Raw genomic sequence first — 19,794 nt, 5'->3', positions numbered from 1 at the left:
CCTCTCTTCTTAAAAATAAATATGCAATCAAGTATTACCATAGTCCTAAGAAAAGCCTGATGCAGGTAATATATCAAAACCAAAAATAAGAATAAAAAATTTTCAAATCATTAATATGCAGGTAAGATACTACATACATAAAACAACAGGATGCTACTCAGAGAAAAGGAGCTCTTAGAAATTTAAAATATGAAATCAGAAAATGAAAAATAACAAACAGAAGGGGCAAGATGCAGAGTTCAGGGAATCTCTCAGGAGGTAGAACAAAAAGAGATTGGAAAACACGAGAAGAAAGAAGAACACGAGAGGATAAGTGCAGGAAATCTAATACTAAATAATAGTAGTCCCAAAAGAGGGATAAAATAAAGAAGAAATCATCAATGAAATAATTCAAGGAAATTTTCCAGCACTTCATGACTTGAGTTTTGAGACTGAAAGGATCCACTGAGTACCTAGCAGAATGAATAGAAATAAACTTTTGCATGGTTTTGACTAGAAGAAGAGAAAATGGCACCCAGTAACTTATTAATAACTTACTACCATGGGCATATATTTTGGGAAAAATGCTCACCTACTGTTTAATTCTTCCTTAACCTTTCTCCACTCCTCAAAGCCCTGCATTATCTTCCTGGACACATACAAAGCCAAGCACATATAAGCAAAGACAGTAATTTCATTTGATATAAATGTGCATTGCCTCTTCTCAAGTGGCAGGCTATTCCTTTCAGGGTTGAATTCTCAGTCCTTCATCCAAGTAGGAAGGTCACTGATTCATTCTATCTTCCATGCACTAACCCTTCCTTCCATGCACTAACCCTTTCCATTTGATGTGCTAGGCACTGTGGTAGGACAAGGCGATGAGAAAGCTTCTGCCTCTGGCCCTTAAGGTTCACCTTAAGGGGAGACACACACATATAAATAATAATGGAAATGTAAGAATATTGATATGTCTGACTGTTTTTAAAGAAAAGTTCGGCAGGGAGATCAGAAGATCTGTCCAGGAGGGTAAAGAAAAGCTTCATGGAAGAGAATGGCCCAGCTGGATAGTGTGGAAAATGATAGGGGTTTAGCACAGATGACAGGGTGAGATTTCGGGCAAAAGGAGTATATATGAAAGCAAAAACAGAAGGTGGGGCTCACATCAGTGTAGTGGTTTAGTTTTCCTGGCATAAAGAGCCAGTGGCAGGAGTTTGGCAGGAGGTGAGGCTAAAAAGGGAGGAAGAACATGTGAAGGCTTATTGTTACTGTTATTTTTTGAGGGAGAAAGTCTGTGGGATGATAGTCTACTGAAAACTATTAAGAGGTTTTGTTTGTTTGTTTTTCTGAGAGAGCACATGTGGGTTGGGATAGGGGCAGAAGCAGAGGGAGAGAGAAGCTTAAGCAGGCTCCACACCCAGCGCAGACCCCAACATGGGGTTTGACCTTATGACCCTGAGATCACTACCTGAGCTTAAATCAAGAGTTGGACCCTTAACCAACTGAGTACTCCTGAAAATTATTAAAAGGTTTTAAGTAGGGGGTTGACATGAACAGATTTGTAAGGTTTCCCTCACCTTCCGCATTGTTTTTTCAAAGAGTGCTTCCTTGAATGCAAGTACTTGAGCAGGGACTCTACCTTGGAAACAATGAAGAATCTCTTAACAAAAATCAGCCAGTGTGAAACCACAGGGGTCTTACAATGTTGTGACCAACGCCAGATGAACTTTTATAAATGCCAAGAAATACCAGGGTTCAGAGGGTAATACTGAACTGAACCGGGGAGGATGCAGTGACCATGGCTAACTTACTAAATTTCTTTAGTGCTAAAATGAGAATAGAAAATAATTTATATTCCATCTACTTCAAGGACCATTATAAGGATCAAAAAGAATAATGCATATAAAAGTATTTTGTTAGGGGCCCCTGGGTGGCCAACTCTTGATTTTGGCTCAGGTCATGATCTCAGAGTCGTGGGACTGAGCCCTGCATTGGGCTCTGTGCTTAGCAGAGACTCTGCTTGAGATTCTCTCTCTCCCTCTGCCCCCTCAAAAAATCTTTTGATAAAGTATCCTGACTCTCCATTTGTAAACTGTACGACTTTAGTCAAATTGTTTAATTTTTCTATGCTTCAAAGTCCTCATTTATAAAGTGGGAATACTTCCATTTATCTTATAGGGTGTAAAGAGGATTGAAGGACCTTGCCTCACACAATGTTTGTAGTAGGATCTTGACCGTTTACATTGGCTCATTGAATATCAATCAATTGGTCGGTTATGCAGTCAATAAGTATTCACGGAGGACATGAAGTGTACAGAGTCTTGATAAGTCAGAATTCCTAGGAAAAATAAGCAAAACTGGAGCAAAATCTTAAAATACTACTAAAATGCTCAAGATCAGGTCAATTCAAGAGCACAGCAACAAGTACCTATTAGCTTAAAGCCTTCTCCAGAATCTTGTGCAGGAATTATCCAAGAACATGTCTGACTTTCTCATTGGCATTTCTGTGTACCCACACACATTCACAACCGTGTGTGTGTGCATGCGTGAAGAAACATTAAGACTCACTAAGGAAAAATAAATCTCTCACACTTGAAAATTAAGGAACTGCATAGGCAGCAAATCTCTGGGTGAAGGTGATGCAGTGGGTTATACAAGCCAATAATTTATGTTAGGGCTTCACAAAATGTTCGACACTAGGAAAGGAACCAAAATAAGTCCAATTACATCAATAAAAAGGTATGACTAGCTGTGCTGCCCAGGCTGGGATGCTATTTCTTGCTATAAACAGAAATGGCTAGAATTTGGATGACTAACTAAACAGTGCAATAATAAAAACAAAGCATGTTATAATAGCTGCTGCTAGATCCATAACCTTGGGGATCAATCAAATAATGCCTGTTGCCATATATATATATATATATTGTGTATATATATATATATATACAATCTCGTGGGTTTTTGTTTTTTGGGGGATAAAAAGTTCAGATCACTTCTAAACTAGCAATTTGTCTGCCTAGGTTTTGTTAAGTCTGTTATGGTTACGAGAAAATATGATCTTTCATATTAAATCACTTATGACCTTGGTAAAATATTACTTTATATTAACCGACTCTTGGGACACTTTAATTTTATGAAACATGTACTTTAGTTTTTAAAAGTATGAAGGCACAACTACATATTCCTAATCTACTACATCATGTTAACAAGCCATCAAAGATCTGGGAATATAAAGGGGAAAAAAATATACCGAATCTCCATCTAGTTTCAAATACAAAAGGATATCTGCAATTAAAAACAATTTATAGGCAATATTTTAAATCCTTAAACATACAAGGAATGTGTCTGTTGGCTTCCTGGATTCATGTCTTCCTGCCCAATATTCTACAGAAGTTACCACACGAAGTAAAAGGTTGTGGGAAAAACCCAACACCGACTTTAGGGCGGAGGTCAGCAGCTTTACAGATGTAATGACAAATATTTCTGGAATACATGGTGAAAAGAACTAAAGAAAGATTATAGCTCGTGGATTAAGCTAGGGTATCCACAGTTCAAAAATATGTCTTACACAGTTCCATTAACAGTCTCAAATTTCAAATTACCAATAAGTAACTAGGAAGAAAGTCCCCTTTGTATTACTTATTAAAATCAGATACTTTCTTCTTAATTAGTTACCTATCTGCTTCCTGAGGGAATGGGACTTTGAACACTCTGGAACTGGGAAGGGAGGTGGATTTTGGTGTGGCCTCACAATTTGGGGGTTTAGCAAGGTTGTGACACAGCAGTATGAAAACACTGGGTATCAGCAGGTACATGGTATCTCGTAGATAGCAGCTCAATGAATATATGCTAATAAATGAGTTGGGAAAAGGACTTGGAAATATGACAATAACCAAGCTGCCTACTTTGATATTTGATCACAGGCCCTGAAACTGACAAATGTTAAAAGTGCCACCGGTTGCCACTAAGTAACATGAACTGCCAATGTCCAGCTTAAAGTGGTTTCCTCTATAATAGACAAGCAGAAATATATCTAATAAAGACCCATATATCTTTCTTTTATATTTTACTAAACCCCAATGCTGCTCAAAGTGCCAGTATGCAATAAATACGGAGCTTGTGCCAGAATATAAATAAATACACTACTTCCTTCATTGAGAACATCTCCATATTAAAAAAAATGCATCTGAGCTAAGCAGTATGTTTACTGATATAGCTGATTTTGGTACAAATTCCTTATCTTGCTGCACACTGCTAACAAGCAGCTCTGTGCCTACAGACTGCCTGCTGGTCTAATGACCACACTGAGTAGTCCTGGTATAGACAATCTCAGCACAATTTATACCAAAAGATGTTATTTCTAGGAAAAAATAAGTTAGAAAATAATCACCTAGCATTATAGAAGGGGTCCACAAAGGAAACTAACATTTATTTATTATTATGTCCCAAGGCTTTTACATATTTTATTTGATCTATACAATTACCCTCTATTGGCAGTAATACCATTCACAACTGAGGTTCAGAGAGGTGTTAAACTTATCTAAAGTCATGCAACTAGTACAGAAGCAATGAAATGTGCCCCATAGATCTCCCGTGGCAGGGAATATAACTAGCTAATGGCTCCAACTACTTTTATGTTTGGATCTTCACTCTATTCATGCCACCCATTCCTATAGGCTGCTCCCAGTTATTGACTATCATATTTAGGTGAGACATGGGATTCCTCCAGTGGTCAACTGGTTTGAGGACTTTCCATCAAACTGGGTGAATCTTCCTTAGAACTGAGTTGCAGTCTAAGACTCTTCCTACTCAGTGCTCCTTCCTTCCCTTTCTCCTACTACAAATATATCTGCATCAAGTCTGAAGGCTCTTTCTACCTTTTTCTGCTCCCTCCTCCAATAAATCTTTGTACATTTAATTCCCTCTGCTTCTTGTTGAATTTAAGCTAAGGTAGTTAGTGAATGTGGATACTGGTCCTGATCATGTGGTTATTTTGGAGGAAGAGAATGTTGGTATGGGATTAACTACAGTGAGTCTAACACATTGTATTTTCCTCACAGTAGAGGAATTTTGATACAAGAAACAAATTTTAAAAGCCTGCTACTGTCGTTTTCATTCTGCACCTGGGATAATACATTAAGAATGAAGACCAGAAGGTAATGATGCTGGTAGTGAGACTAACAGAAGTGTATGGGCTAGCAGGTTTGCAAAATTGCCACTTATTGGTACTATTAACTTCAAATCACCAGTTTTAAAAAAGGCAATAACAGCAAAACTCCAAAGTATAACAAAAGGGTACCATGTTGTCATGGTGCTACCACAGCCCCAGAAGGCAGTAATTTATGGATTCCTCAAATGGAAAGTCACATTAGCAACTTTGCCAAACGTCTCAAATGGATATGATAATGAATGAAACTGAAGAGATATTTATTCAACTTCTATCTTGGTTAAGGCAGTATGGTGGGGAATTCATCAGAATAATTAGATTTTACACACATGTGGGCTATTTTTCAGATGGAACAACTTCCCTTATACCCCCTCACCCACCAGAGCCTCGTATATAGTACATTTAATTAATACTTTTTGGCTGGCATATGGAAGAGGTACACAAACTCCGTATATGTTCTGAGTTTTAGATTAAAAGTAGAAAACCAAGACAACTTATAAAGTACAGGGAAACTAGAATAATGTATTTTGTTTAGAAAAGGAGATTATGTAAAAGTAAGATATTAACTTTTAAAATAAATGATTTAAACATCTATTTTTAATGGCTATGTTTTAGGGAGAGATTGAGAATAAAAATGACAACATAATAATGAATGTCTTTGTTTCTTACATCTTCCGTATCTTACCAGAATAGAGATCTTAGACCATTACTAAAAGCTTTGCATTCTCTTAACCTCTTAAATTCAGATATTAATAACTTCTTTATAGAAATAAATAAAAAAGCACTGATGGAAGACGGAAAGTGCATTAGTGTTCATGTTATCTCTCCCAGTATGAATTTAATGGGTATTTTAATAAGGAGATATAAACTAATGTCACTGATTAGGAAATATATCCACTCACATCCTTTATTCACTTCCAATGGGGCTTGATGGTGATGTCTGAGTGGAATTACTATAAAGCAAATGATGAATTAGTGTCAGGGCAAAGGGACACATAAATGTGTCTCAGAGATGAAACAATTATATTCTATATCACAAGTTAAGGGTCAACACAAAAGACAGTGCAGTCAGTCCTAAAGCAGGGCTAACCAATTTGGCTAAGCCCATTGCTTGGAACTTGCTGAAGCTAAGCTGTTTTGATAGCTGGGCCACAGGCTTCCTTGGCTATAATAACCTGAAAGTAACATTTACGTGTTTTAAGTCTCTTTTAATCTCCTAAATACCATGAAGTGATGTTTATCAGATTTTAAGACGCAGGCACATTCCACTCAGATGATTTCATTCTCGGGGGACCTCATCATTATGAAGGCTTATTAAAAGAAGGTGAAGGCTCACAAGACTTTAAGAAGAATCCTAAGTGACACTGCAAACTAAATCTAAAAAACTTGGGTTTTTGGCTTGGCTATACAATGTAATTTCCTTTCCGTGGTTAGTTTAGTGGTCATAGTTCAGCAAACTTTGGATAAAGTGACCACTACAATTAGTCTATCAAAAATAGATAGACTGCTTCTCTCACTTTCTCTTCTAATTACGTTCAATTTTAACACTCAGTGTGGAGGCTTGACCTGTAAGTGGTAAATGCCCAAATACCCACAAATTCATTTACTACTAGGCATTTCAAATACCTTCCATACTTTCAGGCACATTTTTAAGATTCATTTATTTATTTGAGAGGGAGAGAGAGAGAGAGCGCATGTGCACATGAGCATTGGGGGAGGCGGAAATGGAAGAGAGAGAGAAATCTCAAGCTGACTCCCTGCTGAGCACAGAGACTAACGAGGGGCTTGATTCCAGGACCCTGAGATCATGACTTGAGCCGAAATCAAGAGTAGGATGCTTAACCGACTGAGCCACCCAGGTACCCTTTTAAGTACATCTTAAAGAAAAGAGATCTATCCAAAACTCAGTCTATTCATTGATTCGGAGTTTATTTTTATATTAAGTGTCCTTAAATGGTCACAAATATTGTTTCCAATTTATCTTTCCATAACCTGGAGAAAGAAACTATCAAAAATACTCCAATGCTTATTTGTTTCAGTGATTTATTTAGAATTCCTCATCAACCAAGGAGTGATTTAACAACCCTAAGCCTTAGTATCCTCAGTTTACAAATGAGGATAATAATAAAAACCTGAAAGCGTTATTAGGAATATTGTGGATAAAGAATAAAAGTGCTTTGCATAGAGATAGTCAATAAAAACACCATTCTTATTTGTGAAGCTAAGATTTCCAAGTGTTCTAGTTCAAAATCCTTTTTCTTCTGGTATAGGACACTGAAATATCAAGTCTTTAGTAGTAAGCAAGTATTTTTCAGAGACTAGAAGAATTCGCTGAAACGGTACTACATATACTTCTTAAATTGTTGTTATTCTATAATGTTTTCACGTGAAGATAAAACATACATAGAGCAAAATGCTTAAAACACGTATGTGCATTGCTTAAAAACCATAATGAAGCAAACCCCTGTGCAGCTTCAGTTAAGACACAGAATGTTCTGGGTGCCCCAGAAGATCCCCAGAAGCCCCTTTCTCATTATTATCCCTCTTCTCTCCTAGAGGTGGTGACCATGCTTACTTTTTGTATAGTTTCCATCCCTCACAATATAGTTTAACCTTGCTAATTTTTGAAAACTATACATAAATGGAGTAACATTGTGGAAATTCTCTTTTGTTTTGCTTCTTTTACTCAACATTATGTTTGCGAAATCCATCTTTATCATTGCATACAGCTATGGTTCTATGGCTACACAGTATTCCATTACATAAATATATCATGATTAATGATAAACATATTGCTGACAGAGTTTAAGCTGTTTCCAGTCTCTGGCTATTACGATTACTGCTGCCATAAACATTCTCATATGCGTATCTTCAACCTCACTGGATAATGCCAAATTGTTTTCTAAAATGATTTTTATCAATTTGCATTCCCATCACCACTACTTTAAGAGAAACCAATTGGAGTGTGTGTGTGTGTGTGTGTGTGTGTGTGTGCTGGGGTTTTTGTTTTGTTTTGTTTTTATCATGCATGTGCTCAAAACAAGACTGGGAGGAATCATAGAACATTATTGCTAAAAGGAAACGGAGAGATTATTTACCTCAACATTCTTATTTTAGAAGGACCTAGGGCTTAGAAAGATGAAGAGACTTGCCTACTGTAGGTTAAGAGGCACACTGAGTTAGAAAACTCCAGAGAAATAGTTTGAGGCAAAACCGAAGCTAGGATGAATATATGGCTTTCTCTATATACATTAAGTGGCCTAGCAAGGTGGTCTAAAAACGAGCTACAACTATTTTCTGTAAAGGTAAACACAATGGGGAGAAAGATAGAAATGCTTCAGAGTTGTTTATAAAAGGCAACAACAACATCATGTTGCACAATAGACCTCTTTAAGCCCCATTATATACATAAAGACATTGAGGCCCAGAGAGAAATTTCTTACAGAATATTGCAGTCATCAAATGACAATACTGAATCAAGAATTTACCTTATGTCCATCTGTGCTTGTGTTTCTGACCACATTATATACTGCCCTAAAACCTACGCAGCCAATGGAACACTGTTGTATTTTCAAAAGTACAAAAAAAAAAACTTTGTTAATTTTACGAAGAACTAATGAATACCAAAGGGAAAACACATAGTATTAAGAAAAAAATGTACCTAGGTAACCTCTTGAAAGCTGGAATCTTTATACCTGCTGGCATATCATTACAATTTGATGGTAGAAGCCTAGCACTAACCGATAGATTAAAGAATGTGGTTTCTAGTCCCAGGTTTGCCACAAAGCATTGGTGCCATTTTGAGAATGTCAAGAAATCGTACTAGGCCTTGGTTGTTACCTGAAAAAATATATAATTATATACTTTAGTATATATTTTAAATATTATTATATATTTATATATATATACATTTTATTATAAAAGCAATAATGTACTCAATAAAAAGAAATAGAGAAGTAGAAAAATTGTGCAAAATCCCACAAAACAAACATATAACACAATTTTGGCATACATCTGGGCAGTATTTCCCCCCTACATTAAGGGTCAATGTTTATTTTTGCCTTTAAAATTTTAATTTTCCATAACTGTAGCATATACATTTAACTTCATATCCTCCTTTCTTCACTAATGGCAAGTGTACTTCTGTACTATTACCCAATCTTCATAAACACTTTAATGACCATGGATGCTCCTCAGTTTATTTAACCTACCCCTAGATAGCTATTTTCAGTTATGATAAACACCTTTAACTGTTTTCACGAAGTTAGAAGTATTTCCTTATGATAGACTTTCCAAGAAGAATTACTAAATCAAAGGTGAAAATTTTTTTTTATTTTTATAAGAATCTTTTTTAAAAAAGATTTTATTTATTTATTCATGACAGAGAGAGAGAGAGAGAGAGAGAGAGAGGCAGAGACACAGGCAGAGGGAGAAACAGGCTCCATGCAGGGAGCCTGATGCGGGACTCAAACCTGGGTCTCCAGATCAGGCGCTGGGCTGGAGGCGGCGCTAAACCGCTGAGCCACCCAGGCTTCCCCAAAGGTGAAAATTCTTATTATAAGTCCATGTCATATGGATTTCTACTGACCCATGATTTACCTGGAATGGTACTCCATCAACCCCTGCTTATTTTTTTTTTCCCTCCTTATTTTCTACAAACAAAATCACTACCATATAGCATACTGTTCAAAAATTATATCTTAGAGAATCATAAAATCTTTTTGATCTTGCTGTGGTAAATCAAATAAGGCAAGGGAGAAGAAATGTGTGGGAAATATCAGAAAGGGAGACAGAACATAAAGACTCCTAACTCTGGGAAATGAACTAGGGGTGGTGGAAGGGGAGGAGGGCGGGGGGTGGGGGTGAATGGGTGACGGGCACTGAGGGGGACACTTGATGGGATGAGCACTGGGTGTTATTCTGTATGTTGGTAAATTGAACACCAATAAAAAATTATTTTATTAAAAAAAAACAGGATCAAACACACACACACAAAAAACTTGAATGTAATAATAAAAAAAGAGCAACAAACAGATTGAAATATGAGTGGTAAAGTCAAAAGGCACAAATTCAAAGAGTATTAGGACTGATATGGACCTCAAAGTACATAAAGTTTAACCCCTTTACTCTTTAGATGAGACAACTGAAGCCCAATAGAAACCACTTGCCCAAGGTATCAGCAAGTAGAAAGATGGAATAGAACACGAAAATTTGTAATTGTTGGTGCTATGTTCTTTCCATTAAACCATTTCATCTACCTTTTTGGGGTCCATTGGATGATAAAATTTCATTCTTCCCATTTTATCTGCCCAACTTATTTAAATGTAAAATGCTAGCCTGAGTTTATAATATATACATCTTTTAAACTAACTGACATAAATATCTATAAACTAGTGCTCTAAATGGAAGACTATGATTTGGCTCTATCCACAGAAAACTTTGGTTATATTAGAATAACTGTCTTTTCTTAAAAGATAAATTAGCAAAATATAATCATTACAAGTTTCAAAATCTAGAATCTCAAATCAGCTGTGCTATCTTCCCCTAAAAGCTAAAGATTTTACGTTTTGAATCAGAAAACTAAGGTTCAAGTTTTGGTTCTACCAATTAATGGCTCTGTGTGACCTTAAAGTGGTGCACTTAACTTTTCAAAGCTTAGCTTAGTTTACTTATTAGCAAAAGAAGACAACAATAATTTTATGCCTCATAAGGCTATGGGATATTATAAGAAAAGTGCTCTGTTACCTGTACAATGGTAAGCTAAAAACATCATTATGATTATCTGTGTAACTATTATACCAAACAGTAAGAGAAGAAATAAAAATTTAATGCTTAAAGTGCAATCTACCATGTTTAATCCAGAAGAGTCAAATCCTGACTCACTTTCTGTTTTCATAAGGGTGACTAGAACAAGAGATTTGTATTTTTTGTTTTAATACCTCGAATATATGGCACCACATCTTTTATGCAATTCTAAAATTATTCCATTATGAGTTAAAAATATCAGATCAGTTTGCAAACAGCAAAACAGAAAAAAATACCACTAAATTTGGGGGGAGCACTCTAGGAATGTAATATTCTCCCATATTAAAAATGTCACACCCCAGGTAAGGGTAATATGTTGTAGAAGTGAGAAGAGGAGCTCATTGTCCAGGAACACATGTCATCAAGAGCTTTGTTATGTCTGCTCTGAGTTTTGTTCACATTCATACCTCTGTTTGGTGGTAATGGTGGGGAGTCTTTACTTTCCCCTCTCTACTTCCCTTCCCTCTACTTTCAGAGCAAACTTGGACTCGCCCTTATAGGTGCAGCTTGAATGTTTCCTTTAGGCATACCTCCCAAAGAAAGTTTAGCACATCTTTGTCAGAAGCGCAAACCACACTGTGGTGTTGGTTAGAAGGTGAGCACTAGGTCTAGGAACCCAGTCCTATTTGTCCTTGTCTCTCCCCAGTGCCCAATCCTGCACCTGACACAGAGTAAGTGCTGAATCAGCCCTACTTGCAGCCACAGAAACACCAAGAGAGTCAACAGAAATAGTTGTACCAGTCACAGGACTAGATGACTGAAAAGAAGGATTTACAGCAAATAAAGAGTGCCAAAGCAGAAGAAAAGAATGAAGAAATGAGCCAGGCAATGGGAGATGGGAGTTTAGAAGCTCTTCCAAAAGCTGCCTTCCTCCAGCTGTTGCCCTAATACCAGAGAGCTTTTGCATAGCAAGGGCAGGGACAATCCTCGAGAGGATGGGGTTGAAAGGAGGTAAAAACAGAAATAAAGGCTGACTCAAGTCTGTGACTAGCGAATTCTTCACACTTAGTTGCAAGGTCTATGCATTATATCCTTGTATCTTTTTTTTTTAAGATTTTATATATTTATTCATGAGAGAGAAAGAGGAGAGAGAGAGAGAGAGAGGGGCAGAGACACAGGCAGAGGGAGAAGCAGGCTCCCCAAGGGGAGCCCGACGTGGGACTCGATCCCAGGACTCCGGGATCACCCCCCCGAGCCGAAGGGAGGCGCTCAACTGCTGACCATCCAGGCATCCCTATTTCCTTGTATCTTATGTCATTTTGGGAGTTCTACAGCCTACCTATAATTTTTAAAAAGGGATATTTATCGAAAGGTATTGGTCATTCACAAAAGAACCTGAAACAGGAAATAAATATATGAACTACCTGGATCTAACATTCACTAATAATAGAAAGCTACAAATAAAAGCTAGAGATCTATTTCTTCTCTCACATTAAAAAAGAGGCTAATAAATTCACAACATGCCACAACACAGAATATATAATATTGGCAAGAAGGTAAGGAAGTACCTATATATAACTTTAAAATGTATATATTCTTTGACCCAGCAATAAACTATTTATCCTAAGCAAATAACTGAGACAGGCATAATTAAGTAGAAGGATGCTTCCTCATCACAAAGCTGTTTGCAATAAAGAAATGATGGAAAACAATCTGTATGTCCATCAATAAGGAAACTGTTAATTACAGCATGTCCATACAACAGAAGGCAATGCAGACAACAAAATTTTACACAACTATATTCATCAACATGAATCTATCTTCATAATATAGTTAAATGAAAAAAACAATAGAATGCACGGTTTGAAACCATGTACATAAAATGTTACCTATTTAACTTATGTATATATGTTTGCACAGATGTTTGGAAAGGTGTTCATCAAGATATTACAATGGTTGTCCCTGAGTAATAGAATCCCAAGTGGTTTTGCTTTTCTTTATATTTTTTCTATATTTTAAAAACAAATTTATGATGAGATTGGATCATTTACATAAGTTGTTTCTGTTTCAAAAAAACAAACCTGTTACCTTCGCTTGAAACTAAAAGCTCATTTATAGTGAACAAGGTATTTGAATATTTTCCTTCCATATAGATGATACTCACCAATGCAGCTTTACAGGCAATTTCCCCCCTTCTTTACTTATTTGTAACTTGTATTTAGCTTGTAATCTACTTCCACACACTGTCATCTCATTCATTTTGTATTTGTGAAATATGGGATTTCTTTATCACAAAGATTATACTGTACTTTGCATTTTATGTATTTAGCAAACATTTATTCAGCACTTACTCTATTCCAGGCACTATTCTAAGTCTTTACAAATATTATTTAATCCTCATAACAACTCTAAGAGATAGGAACTATACTTATAGGTATTATTATTATTATTATTATTATTATAGTTATTCCCATTTTACAGGATACTGAGGTACACAGAGATTAAGTAACTTATTCAAAATCATATAGCTAAAGTGATACAACTAGCATTTGAACCCTTGCAGATCCATAGTATTTGCTCTTAAACACTCAGCTATGCTACATTTCTTTTAGTTCATTTTATTCTAGGATTTTGGTCTTGATAAAGTTATATCCATCAGGATAATAATTTTATCAACTCTGGAAACCCAAGTCTGGACATTTTAAAATGCTTTTCTCTAATAGGTACTAAAATTTACATATAATAGTTTTTTTGAAGTTCATGTCCTTAAATATATGCTTATACCTAAGTTATGACTATTCCTTTGATGCCAACTAAAATCAGACTTTTAAATAGATACTAGTTCTCATAATTCATTTCATGAGGCTTAACCACAAAAAAAAAAAAACAGAGTTCATAGTCTACCTTCTCTGAACTAAATACTGTGTATTTCATTTCAGTCAAAGTACATTCTTTAAAAATTTTTCTCCAAAAAAAAAAAAAAAAATTTTTTTCTCCCAGCAAAAAATGTCACTCATGGAGGTGATGTGGAAAAGGCTAATGTCATTACTGAACAAGGAATTAATTTCTTTAATTAAGAAAATAATTTGGCAGATTAACATATTAAAATATGCAAAATAAAATGCTAATCTTTGAAAACACCTAGGATAAAGGAAGAGATAGAAGTGATCAAAGAGGCTACAGTAAATAAGCTGCTAAATTTACACTTAGTTCTTAGGTAGCCACAGATAAAGGAAACCAGCAAGTACAGTCCCCTGAACTCAGTCAGATGAATAGGGTCTGAATTTCTTTGCTCACCCTTCAGAGGTTCAGTTTACCTCAGTGCAAATGGGGATAACAATACTAACACTTTTAGGGCTTTTGAAAAGAAAAAAAGAGACGATATATGGGAAAGAGCTTTGTACTCTAAAACAAGCTATATAAATGTAGGTTACAATTGTTTTATTTTTTCATTTGGAAAGATTTTTTTTTTAATTTTTATTTATTTATGATAGTCACAGAGAGAGAGAGAGAGAGAGAAAGGCAGAGACACAGGCAGAGGGAGAAGCAGGCTCCATGTACCGGGAGCCCGACGTGGGACTTGATCCCGGGTCTCCAGGACCGCGCCCTGGGCCAAAGGCAGGCACCAAACCACTGCACCACCCAGGGATCCCCTGGAAAGATATTTTTGACACTGGATTTCTAGTTTCAGTTTAAAGTGAGAAAAAATGTCCAACAAAAGTAAAAATAAATTATTTTGCCCTGTTGATTTATCACTCAGCTTTAAAGAGTACAGTGATCATCTCCAACATTTCACTAAAAATGTCTGGCAACCTCGTTAATAACTGAAATGGTTCTACAAAAAAATTAATTCAAAATGGATCACAGACCTAAACATATGAGCTAAAACTACACAAAAGCAAACCTTGTGCTAAGCTTTCTCAGATTTTTTTGACACCAAAAGCAGAAGCAAGGAGGTAGATAGATAGATAGAGAGATAGATAGATAGGACTTTATTGCAGTGCTTGGGTGGCACAGTCAGCCAAGTGTCTGATTCTTGGATTTGGCTGAGGTCATGGTCTCAGGGTTGTGAGATAGAGTCCCACATCAGGCTCTGCGCTCAGCAGAGTCTGCTTGAGGATTCTGTTTCTCCTTCTGCCTCTCCTTGCTCTCATGGTCTCTCTTTCTTTCTAATATCAATTTAAATAAATAAATATTTTTAAAAATGACTTTATCAAAACTAAAAACCTTTCACCTAGCATAATCTTCTCTAGCTCCAAACATGTCATGACAGATAGGAAGATTTCATTCCTTTTTATGGCTGAGTAATATTCCATTTTATGTGTATATATCACCTCTTCTTTATTCATCAGTTGATGGGCATTTGGGCTGTTTCTATGATTTGACTATTGTAGATGATTCTGCTATAAACATAGGGGTGCATGTATGAATTAGTGTTTTTGTATTCTTGGGGTAAATGCCTAGTAGTGCAATGGCTGGATTGTAGGTGTTTTATTTTTAAGTTCTTGAGGAAATTCCATACTGTTTTCAGAGTGGCAAGACCAGTTTGTGTTCCCAAAAATAGTGCAATAGGGTTTTCCTTTCTCCACATCCTTGCCAACATCTGTTGTTTCTTGTATTGTTTATTTTAGCCATTCTGGCCGGAGGATGGGTTAAATGGGTGATGGGTACTAAGGAGTGCACTGGTTGTAATGAGCACCAGGTGATTTATGGACATGCTGAATAATGATATTATACACCTGAAAACTAATATTACACTGTATATTAACTAACTGGAATTTAAATAAAAACTTAAAATCTAAAAACCTTTGTGCTTCAATGGACACTATCAAGAAAGTGAAAAAGATAGCCGATGGAATGGGAGAACATATTTGCAAATCATACACATGAGAAGGGACTTGTGTCTAGGTTATATAAAGTACTCTTACAACTCAATAACAAAGACAAATAATCCAATTTAAAAATGGGCTAGGGGCCTGACTTAACATTTCTCCAAAGAACATATTACAAATGTCCAATAAACACATGAAAAGATACACAACATCATTAACCATTAGGAAAGTTCAACTCAAAATCATGACATACCATGTTGCATCCAGCAGGATGGCTTAATCAAAAACACAGAAAATAACAAGAGCTGGTGAGGATGTGTGGGGAAACTGAAACTCTTATATACTACTGCTGGTAAGGTCAAAGGGTGCAGCTGCTTTGGAAAATAGTCTGGTAATTTCTCAAAATGTTTTCTTTTTTTTTTTTTTTTTTATTGGTGTTCAATTTACCAACATACAGAATAACCCCCAGTGCCCGTCACCCGATCACTCCCACCCCCCGCCCTCCTCCCCTTCTACCACCCCTAGTTCGTTTCCCAGAGTTAGCAGTCTTTACGTTCTGTCTCCCTTTCTGATATTTCCCACACATTTCTTCTCCCTTCCCTTATATTCCCTTTCACTATTATTTATATTCCCCACATGAATGAGAACATACAATGTTTGTCCTTCTCCGACTGACTTACTTCACTCAGCATAATACCCTCCAGTTCCATCCACGCTGAAGCAAATGGTGGGTATTTGTCATTTCTAATGGCTGAGTAATATTCCATTGTATACATAAACCACATCTTCTTTATCCATTCATCTTTTGATGGACACCGAGGCTCCTTCCACAGTTTGGCTATTGTGGACATTGCTGCTATAAACATGGGGGTGCAGGTGTCCCGGGGTTTCATTGCATCTGTATCTTTGAGGTAAATCCCCAACAGTGCAATTGCTGGGTCGTAGGGCAGGTCTATTTTTAACTCTTTGAGGAACCTCCACACAGTTTTCCAGAGTGGCTGCACCAGTTCACATTCCCACCAACAGTGTAAGAGGGTTCCCTTTTCTCCGCATCCCCTCCAACATTTGTTGTTTCCTGCCTTGTTAATTTGCCCCATTCTCACTGGTGTGAGGTGGTATCTCATTGTGGTTTTGATTTGTATTTCCCTGATGGCAAGTGATGCAGAGCATTTTCTCATATGCATGTTGGCCATGTCTATGTCTTCCTCTGTGAGATTTCTCTTCATGTCTTTTGCCCATTTCATGATTGGATTGTTTGTTTCTTTGGTGTTGAGTTTAATAAGTTCTTTATAGATCTTGGAAACTAGCCCTTTATCTGATATGTCATTTGCAAATATCTTCTCCCATTCTGTAGATTGTCTTTTAGTTTTGTTGACTGTATCCTTTGCTGTGCAAAAGCTTCTTATCTTGATGAAGTCCCAATAGTTCATTTTTGCTTTTGTTTCTTTTGCCTTCGTGGATGTATCTTGCAAGAAGTTACTGTGGCCGAGTTCAAAAAGGGTGTTGCCTGTGTTCTTCTCTAGGATTTTGATGGAATCTTGTCTCACATTTAGATCTTTCATCCATTTTGAGTTTATCTTTGTGTATGGTGAAAGAGAGTGGTCTAGTTTCATTCTTCTGCATGTGGATGTCCAATTTTCCCAGCACCATTTATTGAAGAGACTGTCTTTCTTCCAATGGATAGTCTTTCCTCCTTTATCCAATATTAGTTGACCATAAAGTTCAGGGTTTACTTCTGGGTTCTCTATTCTGTTCCATTGATCTATGTGTCTGTTTTTGTGCCAGTACCACACTGTCTTGATGACCACAGCTTTGTAGTACAACCTGAAATCTGGAATTGTGATGCCCCCAGATATGGTTTTTCTCTTTTAAAATTCCTCTGGCTATTCGGGGTCTTTTCTGATTCCACACAAATCTTAAAATAATTTGTTCTAACTCTCTGAAGAAAGTCCATGGTATTTTGATAGGGATTGCATTGAACGTGTATATTGCCCTGGGTAACATTGACATTTTCACAATATTAATTCTGCCAATCCATGAGCATGGAATATTTTTCCATCTCTTTGTGTCTTCCTCAATTTCTTTCAGAAGTGTTCTATAGTTTTGAGGGTATAGATCCTTTACATCTTTGGTTAGGTTTATTCCTAGGTATCTTATGCTTTTGGGTGCAATTGTAAATGGGATGGACTCCTTAATTTCTCTTTCTTCAATCTCATTGTTAGTGTATAGAAATGCCACTGATTTCTGGGCATTGATTTTGTATCCTGCCACGCTACCGAATTGCTGTAGGAGTTCTAGCAATCTTGGGGTGGAGACTTTTGGGTTTTCTATGTAGAGTATCATGTCATCGGTGAAGAGGGAGAGTTTGACTTCTTCTTTGCCAATTTGAATGCCTTTAATGTCTTTTTGTTGTCTGATTGCTGAGGCTAGGACTTCCAGTACTATGTTGAATAGCAGTGGTGAGAGTGCACATCCCTGTCTTGTTCCTGATCTTAGGGGAAAGGCTCCCAGTGCTTCCCCATTGAGAATGATATTTGTTGTGGGCTTTTTGTAGATGGTTTTTAAGATGTTGAGGAATGTTCCCTCTATCCCTATACTCTGAAGAGTTTTGATCAGAAATGGATGCTGTATTTTGTCAAATGCTTTCTCTGCATCTAATGAGAGTATCATATGGTTCTTTAATTTCTCAAAGTGTTAAACTGTTACCAGATGGCTCAGCAATTCCACTCCTACAGAAATACCCAAGAGTAATGAAAACATATGTCCTCACAAAAACCTGTACATGAATGCTCACAGCAATATTATACACAATAACCAAAGAGTGTAAACAATCCAAATGTCTACCAACTGATGAATAAAATGTGGTGTATCCATATATATCTTCAAATAGCCAAAATGATTTGGCAATAAAAAAAGAATGAATGATCCATGCTATCACGTGGATGAAACTTGAATCAATGAAAGTGTAAGAAGCCAATCACAAAGACCGCATACTGTAGAAGTCTATATGAAATGTCCAGAATAGGAGTATCTATAGAAACAAAAAGTAGAAGGATGGCTGCCTAGGGATGGAGGTCTTGGGGAATGAGGAGTAAGTAACAAGTACAAGATTTCTTTGGGGCCAATAAAAAGCTGACCGTGATAATAGTTGCACAACTCAATGAATATACTAAAAACCATCAAACTGCACATTTTAAATGGATGAATTGTATGATATGTGGATTATATCTCGGTAAAGGTTTTATTTGTTTGTTTTTTGGTTTTTGTTAAAGATATAGGTATAGGACTTAAAAGAAGTTTCTACTACATTACTGGCAAATTCTGTAGGTAGCAGAGGGAGAAAAGGGCAATGTAACTATTAAAACATCCTTGGAATTTGTATTCTTGATACCAAGAATTAAGAAAATAAAAATGCGTTTTCTCCCCATGTGTCATATAGATTGGACTGTATGTTGAAGAAATAGACGTGAATTTAAGCTGCAGGGTATAAGCTGGCATTGATCCCTTCTAAATAGTTGTACTCTGGCCCCACGAGTAGTCAACATTTAGAGAAAGAGCATGTCTTTGGCAGAAGAGAGGTTTCCAACTGTTTTTGGAAGGAGATGCTTTTACTTTCTATGAAGTCTTAAAATAACCTGAGGGGAAGAGAGGTAATAGAGTAAAAGGAAGACCGGTCATGAAGTCGTCTCCAGGGTCTAATCCTGATTCTTCTACTGAACTCACAGTCTCAAGTGTCCCATCTGCAAAAGGTAGATCACTGTCTGTGACTTACCTACCTCAATAGGATTGTAAGAAGGCCCACATTTAAAAAAAATTTTAATAGGAAAGAAAGAAATGGAAAAGAAATGTCAGTGGGATATAGCTGGACTGACATCAGAAGAGTTGGTCTTGATTTGTATGCCATTTAATAGTTTTGTTGTCCTTTAGAAGTCAGCATAGCTGCAGCTCAATTTCTTATCTCTAAAGATAGACCTGGTCAACATGCTTCATGGAGCATGAAATGTGATACAGAAGTAAAAGTATAATAAAAGGCCATTACATTCAAAACAAATCTAAATCATCATTAGTATTTGT

The 19,794-nt window shown here is 36.6% G+C and overlaps 1 protein-coding gene across 6 annotated transcripts in view; it reads right to left on the bottom strand.

The window, feature by feature from the left end:
* The window catches only part of UVRAG (UV radiation resistance associated), a 312,994-nt gene that overhangs the window by 49,254 nt on the left and 243,946 nt on the right, over nucleotides 1-19,794 (bottom strand). The window contains exon 14 of one of the 6 annotated variants that reach the window (XR_012015697.1): nucleotides 8,805-8,983. The exons of the other annotated variants lie outside the window; for them this stretch is intronic. The gene's annotated coding sequence lies outside the window, so the exon portion shown is untranslated. The remainder of the gene's footprint in view (nucleotides 1-8,804; nucleotides 8,984-19,794) is intronic. 6 annotated transcript variants of the gene reach the window in all.

Source organism: Canis lupus, chromosome 23 (assembly GCF_048164855.1).
Source record: "Canis lupus baileyi chromosome 23, mCanLup2.hap1, whole genome shotgun sequence".
Lineage (NCBI taxonomy): Eukaryota > Metazoa > Chordata > Mammalia > Carnivora > Canidae > Canis > Canis lupus.
This window is presented reverse-complemented; position numbering and strand designations above follow the sequence as displayed.